Source organism: Polypterus senegalus, chromosome 2 (genome assembly GCF_016835505.1).
Source record: "Polypterus senegalus isolate Bchr_013 chromosome 2, ASM1683550v1, whole genome shotgun sequence".
Lineage (NCBI taxonomy): Eukaryota > Metazoa > Chordata > Cladistia > Polypteriformes > Polypteridae > Polypterus > Polypterus senegalus.
Window position 1 is genome coordinate 59,471,087 of NC_053155.1, and position 21,041 is coordinate 59,492,127.

At 36.6% G+C, this 21,041-nt stretch overlaps 1 long non-coding RNA gene across 1 annotated transcript in view; it reads left to right on the top strand.

Moving 5' to 3' along the window:
- Positions 1-344: 344 nt before the first annotated feature.
- The window catches only part of LOC120522961, an 83,702-nt gene continuing 63,005 nt past the window's right edge, over positions 345-21,041 (top strand). Inside the window, exon 1 of the long non-coding RNA XR_005632543.1 lies at positions 345-577. This is a non-coding gene — a long non-coding RNA (uncharacterized LOC120522961). The remainder of the gene's footprint in view (positions 578-21,041) is intronic.

The following is a 21,041-nucleotide window of genomic DNA, read 5'->3' on the forward strand; positions in this document are numbered from 1 at the left end:
CCAGGCAACAACAGCAACAGGACCCCAAAGCCCTGCCCCTCTACACAGGCAAAGTAACGACGGCTTGCCTTTTTAATGGCAATCGTGGTACATATTTAACAACATTATTAACAGTCAGATCCAAAGGGCAAACTTTGCAATGATAAAAACGACTTCAAAGCAACTTGCCAGCTCAAGCACACAAGCCAAAGGGCAGAGCGAATGACTTACGACAGTTTGTGTGTGTGTGAGGCAGTGTTTTGCCAAATGTTAAAAGTTTAAAAAGCTCTTCAAAGCAATCCTACAGAGTACACCAAAATCAACCACTTAACAGTTAAATCTGTAGATCTACACATTCTTAACGTACTAAAGACTACGGTATCTTGCACCAGTCAAAAAGCTGTTTCAGTCTAGTCGGGCTTTAAACTTGCAAGAACTACAAATCCCATAAGGTCTTTCACATAAGTGACAAGCCCATTGAAAATCTTGTATACGCTCTTTCAGTGGTTCACAGCTGTCACCTTCTTTTTGTCTACTTGTCCTGTTGTCTTACAGGCACGTGCACTGTCGCCTTCGGGTGTGATGTTATTGTAGTACGGTAAGCAAGGCGTATTTACCTCAAGAATCGGGGATAAAACTCACTAGGCACTACAAGAAACCGTGGGCGGGAAACAAAAAAAAAAAACCAACAGTAGCAGAGAAGGGCTGACACTGGTTTGCATGCTTGTTGTTCTTCGGTTTTGACAAGACATTCCGAGTTCTTCATTAAGAGGTTAAGCCCAAACGCGACTACGATTGACAACAGAAAATTATCGTGATTATACACACATCGTCCCCGGAAAAAGGACAGCGAAGAGGTAGGTGGGCAGGCTGCTGGACACGCGTCGAACCGACATCGCTTCCTTACTTGGCAGTCGTGGTTCGCCTTTCACAGTTGGCGCCCCCTGCCAAAAATGATGAAGGCATACGCCAGTCTCCCGTGACTTCGAGCTGCCAAAACGTAAAAAAGCCACTTCCGCTATACAACAAGGTACTTAAGAAAAAAAAAAAGGTGCCACATTGTAGCGTATATAAAAGCCACAATAATACTTATGTAATCAAAGGGATCGATTTCTATGTAATTCTGGCGACGACCATTCGGTCTTTTTCCTCAATCGCCAACCAAGTTTTTCGTGACTTTTACCCTTTTTTAAACATCGCTGTCAGCGACTTTCAAAACCCCTCCTTCCTTTTTTCTTTCGTAACTGTGCAAGACAAAAATGATACAATGGGAGGAGAGCACATTTCCACTACATTTGCGGAAATTCCCAGAACCAAGCTAGTAAGACACTTATTGTGCACGAGGAACCGCCTGCAAACAGAAGCACTGAAAATGGAAGAAGCTTGGAGTGTCAAGAAAACTCTGCGTCCCACCTCCCTCAACACTCTTAGCCTCTCAAAAGGCGCACCGGGGGAGGGGGTGTTAAGAAGACTTTTCGCCATGGTTAGATTTTACACACGAGTTCTCATCAACGAAACCTTCAACTCCCTTAGCTAGCCGGCTTCTCGAACAGATTAAGAAAATTCAGCCGTGAGCCAAACTCGACGTGACAGAAAAAAAGCTATTTTTTTTCCGTCCGAACCTCATCACTATAAACCCTACGGCTTCGGGGCCCCCCCTATCTCTCTCTCACACACACACACACACACTCACTCTCTCTCTCTCTCTCTCACACACACACACACACACACACACACACACACACACACACACACACACACACATTCAGGTTCCATTATTATCACGAACATATCTTACCCGTCTTGCTTTCATCTTAAAAATACTAAATACACAAAGATAATTTTACACTAGTCCAGCATATGGCCAATACACGTAAATGTAACAAGTTGTATTACCATTGAAAGCTTGTTCGAGTTTTTAAATTGATAAAAGACAACTGTATATCCAAAAATGAAAAACCGCAATATAAAAGACACCTGCCATAAGTGATCCAGTTGTTCCTCATTGTTTCGAAATCGACCACCCCATCACGTTAAAAAGAGAAAATACACGCGTTACTCACCCCTCTTCCCATTTTTGTTATTTCAGATTGAACTTATTAGTTAAATTAAACGGAGGCCGATGAAAGTTTAAATAAATTAAATAATTATATATATATAAATACAATGGGTAGAGGGAGCCCTTCTGTGTGCCCAGATGTATTCCGAGATACACGTGTCACTCTCCACCAGGACCCTCTACTAGTACAAGAACGGCGTGAGTTGTTATTATATACAGGGAGCGCGCTCTTGCAGTGACGTCTTCCCGTTCACCATGGTTACAGAAAAAAGAGGCGGTCCTGGACTTAATAGACTCAGCTTCAACGAGAGGAAGAAATAGAGCACAAGATATGCGACTGCTGTATTTCTTATCATTCACACGAAGAAGTTTAGTATTATAGTATCTGATCTCAGGGTTAAATCATATTAATAGACAATTCGTAAAATATTCCTTACTTATATTTACCGCTACGTTTACTTCACAAAATAAATACCAGTCGTATTTACGGATGTAGCCATCCATTTTATCATCCGTTTTTTGGCATAGTTTCAACCTGGGAGACAAATACTAGATATCTTAATAAAATACATGCCTATAATGTTTAAAATCGATTTAAACCTATAGATTTATATTATAGTATATTGACCTCTGAATTACGTTTTGTATTGTAAGTGAAGGGTCTTTGAAGCTGCGGAAATAACGTTTTAACTGGCTGCATCCTGAACTGATTATCTGCTTTGAGCTATCTGCAGTGCCTCAGCTTTAACTTGAAATTAACCATACAAGTGAATTTGGTACCCCTTTTCAAAACTCGTTTCGTCGGCTGGAGGATTTTAGGTAGTCAGTGCGTTTACTGCATTAACGATCGTTACGCACAAAATAAACCCTGGTCTGGAAGCCACGCTATTTCAGTGAATAGCAATCACATATCGTTATACCGGATCGATTTAGTCCTGCACACAATCATTTCACGAAATCATTTCGTATTATTAAATATCCATAATGCACATAATGAAACATTCTGAAACCCGTCTTATCCAGCTCAGGATCGCGGGGATTGTGGTTAGGGCATAGCCTGGCAGCAAAGGGTAAAGGCAGATATTTGCTTTATGTTTTTCATACAAAGTCCTTAATGTAACACTTTCTCACTTTACAAGTTTCAGGATTTCAATGATCAGGGAAAACACACATTAAGGAAATAGCTTTTAGGGGTTGTTAGGGGCCAATGTGTCGAGCATGATGGCGATCAAAGGTCTAGATCTCGCTGGTTTGGTGGACACATCCGCACATAATTGAGAAAGTTAATGTATCGTGCAGTTCAGCACCATGGTACAGTATATGAGATTGCTGTTTAACCAGGAATTCCTGGAGCCCCTCCAGTAATCTCATGCATGGGACAATGTCTAACTTTACAACCAGCAATCAGCAAAATGAGCCTCTGACAAAGTCCTCTTTGGAAAATTACAGTGAACACCACGACTTTCTCCATTGTAAATCGTGACAATAATACAAATGACATTTTGGTAGAGGTGGTATTGAAAAGTGTCTTAATAGACATTGACATATACTTTCATTAATTTATACAATTCACTGACTCCCTAGTATTGTATACTTTATTTTAACAATAAAACATACAATCTTTAAACTCAAGTTAAGCTTACATTTTTAACAATATCTAAATACTACCACAGGACACACACAAACATACCCACGCACCACCACCATATGGTTATGGATAGACAGAGAGTAAGTTGTTACAGGGAACTGTGATTAATATTATTTACTTGACAAAACATTCTGATACATATATCTGCTGGGACAAAAACACAAGTGGTTTCGCATTATACTTAACATGAATTTTGAAACATTCTCAGTAATTGTATAATTTTTATTTATGTCCAACCATCTTTCCTGCAGTATCAAATCAAACCCAATTCCGGATACATAAGATAAAAAGCTGTAATTAAGAATGGATGGATAGGTGAAAAAAAACACTAGCCACAGGGAGAATGTGCAAACATCACCCAGACAAAAGCACATTTTTTTCCTTAACTAAATAAATGGTCTGTTATGCATTTTAACATTGTAAAGGCAACCATTATATAGAATGTTACTGCAAAGTACTTCATTATAATTCCTCACAATAATACAGTGTGCTATGTGAAAATACAGTCTGTGATACAATAAAATCAGTTACATACTGAGGGACAGTTAGGTTTGACTCTAAATCCACTAGTTGTATGTCAGTAAAATATAATTTATTAAAAACTGTGTATACATTCAGAAACACACAGTATACTTAATTTAATATCAGCTAGATATAAATGTGATTCAGCATTTAGTTGTTATGTCACAAAATTATTATTGTTATTGTTTAATATAAAACAATCTGCACTGTTTAGGCTAAAGCACATCTCACAAACACTATGTACATATATTTATTTGGCCAACACCTTTATCCAAAGTAACTTGTAACATTTGAGATACAATTGGTTATATTTCTTTTGTTTTTCCAATTGGAGCACAGACGGGAGAAGTGACAGGCTTAGGGTCACACAGTGTCAGTGGTTGGATTTGAACCTACAATCTCAGGGTTTGCGATACAAAGCCTTAACCACTGCCTGTGTATTAATATAATGTGCTTGAAATGGAGCAATGTTGCATCAGTGATCATTTGTAAAAGATTAAAAAAATAAGATGAAATTTAACTCATGCCAACAAATTAAACAAATGTTAAAATACATTTTGGCTTAGGCCAGAGACTATTATTTTTTGTTTCAAGATGTCTTTTTATATTTAAATGGGGATAGGGGTATATATAGGTATATGGCTATATAGGGTTTGTGGGGTCATCATTGTCACATATAGAGTTACTTCCATATGCTAATCAAGATGTAACACATCGTCACTCTCCCACAACATGATTAGTGAGTAGAACTACATTAACACAATACTTCTGTCTGCTTGGGGTATATTGCCCCTTTAATACTTTATGTATGTTGTGTTTTTATCAGAACAGTTGGAGGGATATTTTTCTACAAATCATTTCTTAAATCTTAAATTTTTTTTTGTTAGCAGTTTATTATTTGGGTGTATCAATATATTCTTGATTCATTTGTGTATTCCATTTAGTTCTTAAAGGAAGATGAATCTGTAATGTCATCTCATTGACTCTAAAAGACTAGTCATGTCCTATTTAATGCCAAAATGAAACTTGCAAAGAAAGTCATTTAAATACAATACTCTTTTAAGGAATCCTTTAATTGATAGACTTCATGATCTGAGTTTGTACATTAAAAGTGACCAGACGATTCTGTTCAGATAAAGTATGCAAATGTCAGGCTGTCTTTTACCTCAATGGCACTCAAATGTGTACTGAGGCAAGATAACCTTAATTAACATAATAAAGTCAATTGTTAAAGGGACTGGCAACAGTTTTAAACCTGCATTCATTTTAATATTCTGGGTACACTATACATTTTACTTAAATGATTTGATTTCTTCATAATTTGTATTTCAGAAAAGAAGCCAGATCTGAATAGTTCATAGACACTTGTAGACAACATTGCAGGATAAGCTACAAAATGTAATCTCCAAAGGTTATTGTTATGATTAAATATTATTATGACAACCTAACTGCAGCTTGTGAATCAGGTTTTTCATTAATGTGTCAGCTGTTTTTAAGGTGCATTGTGATTTTTTTCCCACATTTGTGGACAAACATCCCTCATGTCTGCTCTGATGGGAGCATTGTATTCCCATCAAACATGCAAGGGACTCTGTGCCTTTCGTGCAAAAGAGTGCAGTACTGCCATGGAAAGTACTTCTCCCAGAGGCTATAAAAAGAAATTAATAAATAAATAGTCTAGTGCTCAGGGATATCATTTTGGCTGGGGATGTTATCACTGAACACCTGAATGCTGCTTTATTGAGAAGAACCCATAAGATTTACAAGTACTTTTTTATCAAGGAACCTTCCAGTGACAACATTTTAAAATGTTGCTTGGCATACAATGTAATAGGTGTGATTCTAAGAGTAAAACAATTCTGTGACACTGCCATACTTTTCAAGTAAACAAGAGCAGACGGTAACATAAAGGTGACTGAGAGACATAACCTTCAAGTTCCAAAATTATGTAAAATATGAATTCTTATAATTAGTACAATTTTATATATAGACAGTCGGGTGGTGCCTGTCAGGAATAGGTACCCTAAAGCCTCCTGGGCCATAGATGGCATATAGTCACAAGGGGGAATAGACATTAGATGCAATTCCAGGGTTTGACTGGAAGTTATAGCCTTCTCAAGCCAGAGGGCATACTGAATCTGGAGTCATGATGAGAATATGGTGTATGTGTGTATGTCTGACATAGAACAAGAGAGAGATAAGCAAGAAAACAACCTCACCAGCAATACAGAGCTTCAAAACCCATTTAGATAGTTCTAGAAAGGCAACATGATTTGTTTCTATGTTCTCTTGAACCTCTCTGTAGTGGTTTATGTAAATGCAATACCTTGTATACTTTTACAAAGAATTCTTATTTGTACAGAACCTTTTCTATAATGAAAACCAACTTAAGGTATTTTCCACTGCTCAAAATTCAATTTTGATGAATACATTGCTATTGGATTGACTAGACAAGTGCTTTGGGCATTATATGTTAGTGATTATTTAACTTAAGTAATCACAAAAAATCTTCCAGCTAGAAAGTGAATAATATTGTTGGCAAAATCACTGGCAGGCAAAGCTGGCTCATTTACTCAGTGGGTACTAAGTATACAAAAATGACTTAGCCACAAGGCCATACTATTTGAATGCATTGTTTTTAACATTTATCAGTTAGTAGTCACAAAGCACTCTTGTATGTGTAAGAATTGTTTGCTGTATTTAATTTCACTCTTTTCAATAAATATGCAAATAAAACTAATAAAACTGTACAGTAAAGTATATAAAAATAAGTTGCAGTTAACGTCCTTATCTATTGAACTATTTACTGCCATCTTGTGGTGCAGAGAGAATTAGCAAATTTCATTCTTAATCAAAATCACTCCAAATCAAGGTAAATGGTGTATTTGTCTGCTTAAAAGTTTTCATATATTATTTTGTAATTTGATGTAACTTCTTTAACTTTATGTTCATCTTTCTATCCATCCATTTTCTAACATATTTGTTTTGGGATGGTGGTGCCTAAGCCTGCAGCCATGGGACAAAAGAGGGAAACAATCTTGGACACAGTACTAGCCCATGGCATAGTCCACACATACAATCACACTGCACCAATTTGGAGTTTTCAGTTTACCTAACAATCATGTCTTTAGAATGTAGGAGTAAAATCAGAAGAAACCCACTGTAAACACAAGGAGAACATTCAAACTCCAGACACATAATGCTTTGAATGGTACTCAAACCCAAGGCTCTGCAGATGTAACCCAGCACTGGTATCTGTTGTGCTAATGTACCACTCCTTCTACTATTTTTATTTTCATCATTACTTTTATTTAGTGGTAGATATTCTTAATTTGTCAAAACCATATGCACTTCTCAGTGTCTTTTAACTTTTGCTAATTTTAGACGCATATTTCCAGAAGATGCTTATAATCTTGATATGATAATTAGTATTACCTATTGAAATTCACGTTGTAATCAGTGGTCATAGTTTCATTTTATTATTTTTGCCATCTTGCAGCAATTCCAGATGTTCACAGATATAGTGTTATTCATTGCACAGGATGGATATTATTTAGTTTTATAGTAACTCTTATGTTTGAAACATGATACAGATCTTACATGCAGTATGATGGCACAGTGGTTAGTGTTACTGCCTTACAACTAGCTGTTTAGATTTTTAATTTTCTTCCTGTGCCTAAATAAGCAATTCCTTTAACGTCTCATATATGTGCATGTGAAGTCAGTTTGTAAGACTAATCTGGCCCAATATGAATTTGTGTGTTTGGGCACTGCAACAGATTTATACCTTTATTGTCAAAAGTTAATAATTTAATACAAAGCAAAAATAGATCTACAAAGTACTTCTTGCTCAGGTCAAGTTGATATCTGATCTTCATCTACATCCTGAGAAGGTGTTTTTTCCAGGTAATATACACACTGAATATCAAGCACTGATATATCATTACTTGATATATTTCAAAATATAAACAGTGGAGTAAGTGGTTTAGTTTTGATGTGCTGAAATAATTTAGAAAAGAGACCTTAATTACAGATTAATTACAAAACTATTACAGGCACAAAAAATTTTGGGATGTGTTGATAAGGTATTTTAGTTGGGTTTTTAACTTACAGTAAATTGGTTAGTATAGGTTAGGTATTTTAGGCTAATTAAGGTGTGTTGTTTTATACAAGAGGTTTTGGGGAATTCCTAATTCAGATTGTAATAAGCAATATAATCAGCCCAAAAGCAAGAAAAAGTGTGTACTTTCCCTTTGACACGAAAACACGATAAACTCTTTTGTGCTCACTATACTGTGCCTGTAATTGTCTGCAACCTTTTCCTAAATTGAACAACACAGAAGCTAGTGGAATGATTTTCCTTAATTGTAAGTTTCCCTTTAAAGGGATGCATAATGTTAACCAATTAGTTCTGGTCTTTAAAAGAACTTTGTCTGGTACAGAATGCTCCTACTTTTACATGTACTGTACATTCCTAACTTACTGTATCTCTGCAACACTGAGGTGGAGAAATGAGTCTGCACCGTACATGATGCCCATCCATTGCAGGGCACTCTGACTCAATTTAGAACATCTTTTGGATGAGGCATTAAAACTCAGACATGGAGAAAATCCCCATGAACAAAGGGGAATGAGTAAATCTCACATATGTAGAGAGTGTGCTGTGATATGAACCCACGATTATAGAGTAATTAGGCAATCACATTTACTATTGTGACACAATGGTCCACATTCTGTAGTTATCTTGTTGCTCTTTCTTCTTCATTAAAAAAGCGTAAATTTATGTCGTGGTTAGCACTGTTTATTTGCAGCTTCTGAAGTTAGATGAGACATTGTCTGTGTGAAATGTGTATATTTATCTGAGATTACATAGATTTTCTGCCTGTGCCCTACCTTTCCCCCACGTCACAAAGATGTGGATGTCAGATCCTCTGATTATTCCCAACTGGCCTAGGATGAGTATGTTGTCATATCAACCTGCACAGTCATAAATAAAGCCACAATATATATAGTGAAATAATTTTAATTGAAAGTATTGGGAACATGGTGGTTCATTTGGTAGTGTTGCTTCACTGCAGTTCAGAAAGCTGGGTTTGAATGTTGGCTACAGGTATTGTTTCTGTGGTCTTTACATGTTCTCCCTGTGTTTTGATGGACTTTCCTTCCAGTTCTCTGGTTTGCCTTGCACATGTCGAAGATCTGTATTATTATAACTGGCAGCCATAATATGGGCTAGTATGAGTCAGTATGAGTGTGTTTGACAGTGTGCCTTGTGATTTACTGGCATTCTATAAAAATTAACGTGAAAGGCACTGGCTCTTGTTACCACAATTGGATGACCAAGCTTTAAGATAGATAAGCATTTAACTGTGCTTGGCAAATACTTTCTTTCTTTTTTCTTTCTTTCTTTCTTTCGATACATAAACATAACCCAGTAATAACATGTTTTAAACTTATTGATCTTCTCTAAATATATTTACTGTAAATGGATAGCTCCATATGGGTCAAATTGCAGCAAACAGCAGACCAACAATTTCAGTGTGCTAGAGAACATGTTAAATCATGTATATACTATGGTTTTATTCTGTAAATTCATTATGAGATTTACATATGGTCTGCACAGGAAGGTTTAAGAAATATGTTTAAAGTTGCTCCAAATTCAATGGCCATCTTGACAAGCTGTTTCACAAAATACTGCGCTGCTGTACTAGCTTGCTGCTTATAGATTTTTTGGTAAATATTCTGCATTAAACACATCTTTGTCTTTACAGTAAACATTATTCTATACATGTATTTAATATATTTTTTCTTTCCTCATTTTTTTAATAGAACTACTGACCTTTTTCTCTCCACATGTACATTCAGACTTGAGTTTTAGTACCTCCTACTGGACTGTCATCTCACATAGAACTGTTTCCTTCCGTCTTCTCATTGCTTCTGAAGCTGACCTTCAGCTTCTGCAACATGAAACAGAAGTCATCAAGTTACAAAAATTAATGATTGGATATATGAATGGAGGTTCCTGTTTCCCTATGCTCTGTTGCCTCCTGTCTTTTAATTATTTTAATTATTTTTTAATCATTATTTATGTTTTACTGTCTTTATACTAAAACAAGGGAACACATTTGGAGAACTGTAAAGTCTTTTTTAAAGGATACACTTCTTTAAAGAGAGGAAGTGTGGAATAGGCTTCCCTGCTGAGGTTATTGAAGCAATTGCATTGTTCCCTATTAAGAAGGAGCTAGACTTGATCCACCTAATCAATTTGCTGTTTGCATACAAATGATCATTAGGCACAAATTATCTCTTTGATGTCAATGTTATGTTCTAATTAAATTTACCTGTTATTTTGTAACTTTAAAATCTGTGCAGTGCTCTGAGCTAGTCTGTTGTGATGAATGCCGTGTAAATAGTAAACCTGAGTTGCACTAAACACATTTAGAAGAAACAGTTGAACACTGTTAAACTGCAAAATATTTCTAATATACAGGGACATTGAAATAGATTAAATGGGTTTTAGAATGTATGTATGTACGTAAAACGTAATGCCATTAAAAATGATCATAAATTAATTTAAATTTTGATAAATATAAAATAATATTCTCAAACCTGCTAAATCCAATTGAGTGTTAAAAGTGTCAGTGCCAACCCGTGCACCACTGAATGCAGTTCAGCAAATATGACATGGAAAGAGCACCAGTCCTACCCATGAACACCCACAATAATAATCCAATCGCTAATAAACATAATCTGCACAACTTTTGACATGAGGCAGGATAACTGAAATAACCAGAGGACAAACCACTCAGACACAAAGCAAATGTGAAAACACCACAAGAACAACATCTGGGTGTAAGTTTTAAGCCCAGGATGTTCAGTCACAACACAGTTTGTAAGGTTTAAGTGACACTGTCTTTCAACTAAAAATGGAGTAGGCAGAAGAGATGTGGAAAATTCTCAGCTTGAATGGAAGGAGTAAGAGAGTCCAGGTTTTAAAGAAAGAGAGACTGAGACAAACAGGAAGTCTTGTGTAGTAGTTTTAGATGGGTGAGTATCTGAGTCAACCCACTAAGCAGAGTGGGGTTAAATACCCAATGAGGTATTCTAACATTAAATACTTTGTGTTATTACTTCATTCAACTCATCACATTCTTATGTGAATAATGTGAATAAACAACAGAGAGTATGGGGAATACAAAAAGTATTTTAAAAATGTAAAACTTAGCCTGTAATAAATATTTAATTTCTAGGAATCTACCAGAACTAATTATGCAATAAGAAAGGTGTAGCTGTCCCACCAACATGCTTTCAGTGAGAATTTAAACCATCCTCATAATCACTCTTTTACTAATGCAGAATATGCTATAAAAATAGGTAAACTGCTATACCAAGACCAAGTCAAAATCCCTGGAAATTAATTATGGCAATTTCTCATGAAACAAATATTATTCCATGAAATGTATTAACCCTGCTTACATCTGAACTACAACTTTAAATTGGAAGGCCAGAAATGCAATACTGTTTTGAAACCCTTACCTTACATGCACCGATATTAACACAAGTGAATTAATTATAAAGGTTTCAGGTAGTGCTAAATACAAACTAATAAATAGCTCAAGACTTTCCATAAACAAGCACAGAAGTGTGTTTGTTTTGCAATTCTTCCAATTTGAAATTGTCTGAAATGTGGACGGACTGCAAAGTGCAGCAGCCACTCTACACCTGAGATAAAAAGGAAAGTGTTAAACCAAACAAGACATGCATGTGTGGTGTTTTCTCAACTGCTTTCATGTTTATAAATGGAAGTATTTCCCACAATCACATGTAGTGGTGTGTTAATTCATCTATGAAAATAGCAATGAAACAGACGACACTGATTTAGTTGAAACCAGACTTTATGCAACTTTTGAAAACCAGAAAAGCAATCAGTAGAATATATATTCAGGCACAACATGCTTTTTATTTGCCACATCTCAGCTATTTCATTTCTGTTTTTATTTCACTAATGTCCATCCATCCATTTTCTAACCCGCTGAATCCGAATACAGGGTCACGGGGGTCTGCTGGAGCCAATCCCAGCCAACACAGGGCACAAGGCAGGAACCAATCCTGGGCAGGGTGCCAACCCACCACAGGACACACACAAACACACCCACACGCTAGGGCCAATTTAGAATCGCCAATCCGCCTAACCTGCATGTCTTTGGATTGTGGGAGGAAACCGGAGCGCCCGGAGGAAACCCACGCAGACACGGGGAGAACATGCAAACTCCACGCAGGGAGGACCCGGGAAGCGAACCCGAGTCTCCTAACTGCGAGGCAGCAGCGCTACCACTGCGCCACCGTGCCGCCCCTATTTCACTAATGTGTTTTTGTAATTTGGACCCTTTGTATGAAAATTATATTTGCAAAATTGTAGCAGTAGAACAAACTTAACACTTAACAACTACTTCTCACAACTTATTAACAACTTATTTTCTTTTATACATCGATGTTCACATATTCGCAAACATAAACACAGCTTTGATGATCCCAATCCCTTTTACCGAGAACTGTAATATGTGAGCACTTTTAAACCAGAAAATTACCTGATCACCCTTAATTTTGCAAATGAGAATTCACAAATCTCTGCATGAAACAGACAAATGTCCAAAAGTGCTAGTAAAGTATTTTGCCCTTCCTCACCAGTACTTTTGTTCTTTGGTAGTTGGTGTATTAACTTTAACTGAAAAGGCAGAGAGCATCAGGGTATTGGGGTGGCAAAAGAGCAAAACTCTTTTAATAATGAAATGTAGCAATGAAAAGGAGAATATGCAAGTTTGCACCAGCACAAAGTTGACCAGGGATCAGTTATACTTCCCTTAACTGAGACAATCTGTCCTCCACAGAATCAGGGTCCAGAATGAACAGCAACTCCAGGTGCTTTCCCTGGTTGTACATTGGCAGAAGTGACTTCAGAATTGGTCTCAAAAGCCCTCCTTCAATCTAAAGGAAACATCACAGAGACAGATAGTGAAAATGTTACACCATTACCCTTCCCAATTTTGTTTACAAAAAAGAAAAGAAGATGCTCCTGTGTTAAGCAGTTAGTTATCCTTCCAGACTGAATGTGGCATTCCCTTCAGGTAAAAAAATCATATAAAGGTATGTAGCACCTTAAATCTTAGATTATTTTCACATGGTCAGCAGGAAGACACATGCAGTGCATCTGAAATCTTGTTGAATTTAAGACTTATAAAAAACCTTATAAAAGCATCTTTTTCTGAATCCTGAATGTACTCTTCTTGCACATTTTCTTCCTGCAAGCTGAACATATCCCGTTAAAGCTCCCTCTGAGTAAGTATGCCCTATTCTCTGTTTTCTAACTGGAGACTTCCTTTGATTTCTGTGTACTTTTACATTGTTGACAACTGGTTCAGCTTTAATAACTTTTCTATGCAGCAAAACTACCCCAGAGGTCATGTAGCATACTGGTATTGAAATATTCATGCAGTATTATATAGGACATTAGTCTGAAAAGCTCTATAATCTAAAAAGTCACCAGAAAGCGTTTTTGTATTACATACTAATTTAAACTGGATATGTAATGCCTGTCCAAGCATGTCACGACAATGCACTATGCCAGCATATAAACTAAACCTAACTTTGAACAGAATGCAATTGAAAGAAAACATGAAGCAAAGAGACAATATACTAAGATGTAAAGACAGGAAAAAAGTTATTTCTGAGATAACATGGTAGTACAGTGTTTAGTGCTTTTATCTCCCAACTGGACTTTTTATTGTGAATTTTTCATTTCTCTAAATGGATCATAGGGAATTTTTCTGGGTATCCTAGTTTCCTTTCTCGACCCAAATACATGTATTTTAAGTTGTATCCCTTAAGCAACTTTCTGTCTGTCTGTGTGTGTGTGTGTGTGAGTGAGAGAATGTCCTATGAGGAAATGGAATCCCTAAGACAACTACTGTGCTGTTTTGGAATATTTTCATATAAACAGCTTCGTTCTTGTTTAATGATAATATGACCATTTGCTTCCGATTGACTATGGAATGGGAATGATGTCTACTCTGTAAATTTAATATTTACTGACAGGTGTAGTACAGGTGGCATGAGCACCTGTCGTTGAAAGTACCATTATTATTATTAATTTATTTGGCTGATGCCTTTATTTAAGGCAGATTACAACATCTGAGATACAAGTGGTTACATTTCTTTTGATTTTTAAATTGGACCACTGGCAGTTTAACTGACTTGTTAAAGTGTCAGTAGCAGGATTGGAATCCACATCCCCTAGGTTTGAAGTCCGCATTCTTGACCACTAAGCCACTCTGCCTGCTAGTATAATTACTTTTTTACATTCATCTGAGCAGAAAAAAATTATATTATTGGTATAAAATATATTTAGAAATAGGCATGTGTGACATTAGTCATTTTTTAAAAATGTGTATGTACTGTATGTTTCCCACCCAGTAAAGAACTTTGTCTGATTTGATTCAATGTAACTATGAGAATTAATCTCATTCTTTTTTTGTTTATTACATGTGTGAATGAAAGCAGAGGATTCTAGGAACAAATACCTAGAGTCACAGACGGCCAGGTTCCTTGTCCGGCCGGGACGCCTTTTCACTCTATGGACTGGGGACAGGACACTAGATGGCAGCCCCCCTGGGTGGCAGTGGTGTCTCAGATTCCCGCAGGGCTCCATGGGAGATGAAGTCCTTTACAACCCTGTTGGGATCCGGGGGTGCTGCAGTGGTTCCTGAGCCTGTGTGGACGGTTCTTCCGCCACACCTGGAAGTGCAGTTGGAAATAGGTCACCAAACACCTGGACCACTTCCGGGTGGGCTATAAAAGGAGCCAGCAGTAACCACTCCAAGAGCCAGAGTCGGGAGGAGGGAGACAACGTTTGCCAGTGAGGAGTGGTGGTGAAGGGGAGATTGTTTATGCTTGTGCTTCTTGGTGTTTGTGGGACTGTGTTGTGCCTGCGGGACACAGAGAAGACGTGTCCCACAGGTGACGAAAATACAAAATTTATTTCTTTTACACGTGTGCCTCCCTGTCTGTCTGTGTCAGGTCAGGTTTTGATTGCCTTTTTGTCGCACTATCTATCCATCTTCTGTACCTGTATCATCTAATTTATGGTGGTCATAGCTTTTCACAGCAATATTAGTTGAATTAACTCAAACTGGTGTACCAATAGTGAAGATAACAATGCATAGCATTCTGCCAACCTGCATAATTGTAAGTGCTAAAGCCACTCCTAACAGAGTCTGGCATTGGGCTAGACCACACTCTTAACAAAATGACAATCTATCGCATGGACCACTCACAATAGTTCATTTCAGAATTACCAGTCAACCTAACTTCTACTGAATGACTTCGAAGTGTGGAAGGAAAATCGACTCAGTCATGTGGTGAATGTGCAAAACGTCCACAGAAAAGGCAACCATGCACAATATGAAATTACAGTATGTAGGACATGTGAGGCAGTGGTATTACACCACTGCACCACATTGGCACCTGAAACAACAAAAGTTACTAAAATTATATAGTATCTAATCTTTAAAAGTTGTCTAGTCCTACTGTATATACACAGATCTGAAAGTAAGATAAATATATCTGTCCATGTTGTCCCTAGAAAGGATTCATGCATGAATAAAGAAAACATGCAAACTCCACATAGGCATTGTCAAACCCAGATATCAAACCCAAGTCCTGGAAGGTGTAAGACAGCAGATTTAACCACTGGGTCAACCCAATTATAAGGATGTCAGTTAAAGACAACATTTACAGTTTGACAATGTGGCTCAACGAAAAAGATGTTGTCCTACAAAATATCATATCATCTCCAGGCAACTACCTGAGTCAATTGTTTTACATTGATTTTCAGACTTAAAGGTAAAGAGTGTAAAAAATGCTGAAGAAAAATATGATTGAGATATGTTTATTATGTGGAAGAGTTGTCAGCTCAAGATGAAATGAATGAATAAATGCATTCACACCATGATAACTAAATACCAAAATGCTTATGGCTTGTGGGTTGAATGCCATGCAGATCCATAGATGTTCTGTCAATGCCAGAGAAGAGAAAGCAGTAAGATTTTTTCAAAACCATCCATACTTCCTTCCTGATGTGCACATGGCATGCTTTCTGTAAACAGCAAAATTTTAAAATTAAAACAATACTATTTTAAGTTAAATACAAGAATCAAAGCTTAAGTAGAATGGTTGTGCAATGGCAGTTGGTGCTGCTGCCTCATTTAAATTTATTTAAATTATGTGCCTGGTTTCTCTAAGTATGATAATTTGCAAGTTCTCCTTCCATTTGTGTGGGTTTGCTTCCAGTTGCTCTTGGTTTATTGATCATTCTAGATTGCTCCCTTATAAGTGAGTGTTGAAGTGTGATTGAATGTTCCCTGAGATGCACTTGTGATCTATTGGAGGTTAGTTCATAGTTTGCACCTGATGCTGCTGAGAAAGGCTTTGGCTCCCTATGATCCTGATTTAGATTAAGCAGGTTTTGAGAATGCAATGTTATGTTTAATCTGTTAAAGATACAAAAATGTAGAGAAATACAGTAGTAAAGCTTATTAGAATTGAAAATCAACATTTAGCCTCATATTTTTATACTAACAAGGTGGGGTACCTGCTGCTTTCCGGTGTGGAATAAAGCTCAGGTGCAGTCACTAAATAAATTCCCCAAGGTGTAGAAATGTTGGACCCAAATTAAAATTTTACTGACTTAAGCCCCTGTAAGATGCAACCTCCTTAATACAGCATAGGGCGGTCACTAAATAAAGTTTCCCAAGGGGAAATATTTCAGAACGAAACATAATCTATGGTTTTCCCAAATCGGTAATTTGTGTTGTGGATTTGCATGCTGGAAAAACACACAAACACAAATTTTGCTTTGTATATTTGACTAAAAGGGGTACCCATAGCTCCCCAAGCTAGAATAAAGTGCAGTAGTGTTCACTGAATTAAGTTGCCCGGGGGAAAATTTGAAATCTTCAGTTATCCTAATCTCCTTATCTCCATGAAAAGTTATTTTGCTTTCCTAAAACTATCAAGCTGACTGAGTTGTTTCAATTAAGCTAGTGGCACACCACATGTCTTTTAGTCAGAAAGTATGTCAGACTTAATGACTGAGTAACTGGATTTTATCACCTTGAGGATATTAGATTACAAAACTAGGAATCACAAGGGACAATGAATTACACAACTGCCTCACAACATTTCAGCACAGTTTAATTCTCCCAAAGTATTGTAAGCTCGCCACATTCTGATACCCAGTTAACTTGCTGTCTAACAGTGCGATGGCCTACACAAATGCTTTTCAGGTATGGCAAGCTTAGCCATAGTATCAGCCCTTTCATTTTCTTTTTTTCATTCTGTCATTGTATGACAAACAAAAGACACTGGAAAGACAAGCTTCTCTTCTGTTTGTGTAGTCCAAAACACCCAGGTGAGCAATCATTGGTTGTAATTTCTTGCATATACACAAGCCCACTCATACAAGTTAAGAAAAAATCAAACTTGTTTGATTTTGTCGGGGTAATTTTCAGACTAGCATGGCTAAAGATTAATTAAAAAAACATGTCCAACATTATGTAAGCAAACTAAATATATGACTGAAAATTGCTGGTAAATTCATGTAGTGTGATGGTTTAAAATAAAAAAAATATTTAATACAGTATATAAAATTAAGAAATATGATAAGCTTAAGTTACTGATGTTTATTCATTCATGAACTGTGGTAAATCTATACATGTCTTAGATGTTTATGCAAGTGTAATGACCTATAGCATTATGGTATCTCTACTGCTAACCTTAAAAATTAACTGTGATATCAGTAGGCTCAATGTTCTAGTGCCTTCTGCACCTCTAGTAAATACTGTATGTCATGTCCTATAAATGTATTTAAATGAGGGCATCAAGCAAAGGTTTCACAGCTTGAAATTTTAGCATGAATTGTTTAGTTTTAAAGATGCTGAAAACTCTGTTCATAGTTTACTTAAGACCTGATCAATAAGTTGCTGTTTGTTATAGCTTTTCACTCAAGCTATAAAGCACTAGAGCCAGCCTAACTCAATTTGTGATTAGACATGGGCCCATGGAAGAAATGCATAGATAGATAATGACAAACTACAGCATGCCATTTATTGAATGAGTAAAACTATCCAACACCAGCTGCAACTGTACGAAGAAGTACTGTAATTGCTCCTTCCAGTTAATAACTGGTTGTGCTAACTTTAGATGCAATTATTACAACCAATGCTTCCTATAATTCATTATCAGTCTTCTACATTAATGTAAAGGAATTTTAGCTTGCTCTTCCCTTCAGAGCTGCTTTATTTCAGAAACAATGTTGGGTTTATGATGTAAAATAAGCGAATGGACACACAACAACGGTTTGGGGCAGACACCTGTGTAGTTTCCCTAGCTGCAAAAGGCTTTGAGTTGGATACAATGTGTACAGCTTCAAGTCCAAAGTAAAGCTATTTAGATATGAAGGATGATGGGTTTTTATAGTCTGTTCCCAGGAAGTGACATCCTCGGGCCGGGACAGGAAGTGACGTCCTCGGGGCTGGCACAGGAAGGATTTCTCGTATTTGGTCGCTGAGAGAAAATAGAGTGGTTTAGTGCAACCCACCACCCCCCAGCCTGGTGTTGGATTGGTGTTTTCTGGTCCCTTCGGTTGACTCCCATGCGCACGTGTGTGAAAATGAGTAAGAACTGTTTGTTTCAGGCTCCGCCACAGCATCTCTATTGGGTTTTGGTTAAGCCAGTCCAAAACTTTAACCTTTTTTTTTAAAACTTTCTGATGTGCATTTGCTTCTTGTTGCATGACTCAATTATGCTTCACCTTCAACTCACATGTGGATGACCAGTTGTTCTTCTTAAAGAGTTTTCTAATTCAGAGTAGTGTTCAGGGCTCCTTCAATTATGGCAAGTCTTCTCCATGCAGAGAACTTTCATGCATGCGTACTGTAAGGCTGCATCACACATGCATGGTGCCTCATCCTAATCTGTATTCCAGGCTTCTAGTCCTTTTACTTCTTCCTTGCAGTGTTTTCATTTGAAGGATACATTAATGCGAATATTGTGTGTATTTTCACCAAATATATAACATTGATCAGGGTGCCTCTCAGTGCAGAACCACATGGCTATTTTGTATGTATAATCAGAATCAACTAGATGGAAATAATGTTTACATTTAGAGTCCAAGTTGAGGAAATTCAAGATATGTCACAATGTGTGGTGAAGAAACACGAAAGTAAAACAGGCAACTATGAAATTTTCACAATAAAAAAATAGAAAAAAAAATATCAGTAACATCCTGTTAGGAGTTCAAGCACTGTAGATGTATGGAGAATTTCTTTTACTTTAAACTTAGAACTAAGACAGTTTTTTGAAAGGGTATGGAGGAGGGCTTAAGTTGTTAACCTAAACTGGTCTTGTCAAAGAACATTAGGACTTGGAATTGAGTTCAAAATTTTTAAGTCACAGAAGTGGAAGCACAATGATGCTAATAAAATCGAATCAAAGAATTGTGACCCCTTTCAGAAATCTTTGCTGCAAGTTCTGTTATTCTGAACAAAACTAAGAAGTGTTTCAGTAAAGATAATTGAATAATATTTTTGTAATTTTGACTTACAAACAGCAGACAAAACAGCGAGCTATTGTTCAAATGATGGCATTTGATTGTATTTATTTACTTCATCTGAATGTTGATAATGCATACCAGATGTTGAAATTAGGCTAAAGTTTTATTTGTTTTTCTAATAAAGAGATGATTCTGATTAAAATAGTAATTCATAAAAAGAACCAGAAATGCAAATCATTCATAAAAAATAATGATTATCTTGTATTTCATATGGACTTTAGTGTTCTCATTTAAAAGCAGCACTTCTTTCATCTCTGAAAGTAATTAGAACTTTTTTTTTTTTGATTTTTCCCATCATGCTCTTGTTCTAATGAGGACAGTTTCAAAACAGCCTACTCAGAAACGTGACTGAACATTTAACCTGATTTATGCTGATGCTTGCACATATGTCAGAGATGTTTGTTTTTACATTTTCATTCCCATCTACACACTTGATTAAAAAAATTTTAATTGTAAATTAGGCACAGTTTATGTTAAGCTTTTTTTCAAATAAAAATGCTTTAATTACTTAATAACATTATATTTTCTGACTGGAAGTTAAAATATACAAAACCTAGGAATATTCAGTACTGTGATACAGAAGTACCTGACTTGGCATCCTCCCAGGGTTTGATAGTGCCTCCACTAATTTAAAGGAGATATAACTAAATGTTAGCTGTTTGCATCAATGCTTTTTTAGTACTGTGATAAAAAAGTAATAGTAAAAAATCAATGTCAAATAAATGTCAAACTAACAACAAAAAAATAACCAAGCATCAAATTGCATGGATTGCTACAAAATTCATAACAGTACATAATATAACATATAACATTTAAACCCATTTAATCTAATTCTGTATTGCTGTGGGCCACTGATTTTCCTTATAGTGTCAGAAAAAAGACAACAACCAAATGTGGACAATATACCAGTCCACTGTGTGGCCCACTAATGAACACAGCCATATGGAACCAATTTTCAATCCTCAATAAAATTAGCAGCCATATCTTTGGAATGTGAATGAAAATGGGAGTACAGTACCTGGAAAAACAGCCATACAGGCATTGGGGGAACAAGCAAACAGCAGACAAACAACAGGTGGAATTCAAACCTATGTATGTGAATTTATGAGACAACCGCTCTAATCATTGTACCACCATGACACCTCTCTCTCTCTTTCTCTCTCTGA